Source organism: Penaeus monodon, chromosome 29, assembly GCF_015228065.2.
Source record: "Penaeus monodon isolate SGIC_2016 chromosome 29, NSTDA_Pmon_1, whole genome shotgun sequence".
NCBI classification, from domain to species: domain Eukaryota; kingdom Metazoa; phylum Arthropoda; class Malacostraca; order Decapoda; family Penaeidae; genus Penaeus; species Penaeus monodon.
Genome location: NC_051414.1, coordinates 35,638,500 through 35,638,865, shown reverse-complemented (window position 1 = coordinate 35,638,865; position 366 = coordinate 35,638,500). Strand labels below are relative to the sequence as shown.

Genomic DNA, 366 nt, shown 5'->3' with positions numbered 1-366 from the left:
CTGCTGACGTTTCGATGCCCTCATGACATCCGCAAAACCTCTCTGGACTGCACCTGGCGACCCCTATGACTGTAATTTACGTGATAAACATTCGCTGTTCCATGAATACAGAAACCTTTTCGGATAATACAACTATTCTCTCGCAATAAAAAAAAATTCAGAGAAAGAGGCATTTCTTTGTTTGGGGAAACTTGAGGAATTTGAATCTAATAAACTACGATGCATGTCGTTGCATTTCAGTTTCAACTTGTATTCACGCTGCTGTTGTTTTGTTAGGCTAAGCATCTAGTCCTAACTTGGTTAACTTGGTTGAGAAGTTAAGTCTAATTCTAAATACAGTGAGAAACAGTGTTGGGAAGAGAAAAC

General features: G+C 39.1%; 1 pseudogene; it reads left to right on the top strand.

Annotated features, from left to right (window-relative positions):
• Positions 1-22: 22 nt before the first annotated feature.
• Positions 23-366, top strand: part of LOC119591858 — a 20,096-nt pseudogene continuing 19,752 nt past the window's right edge.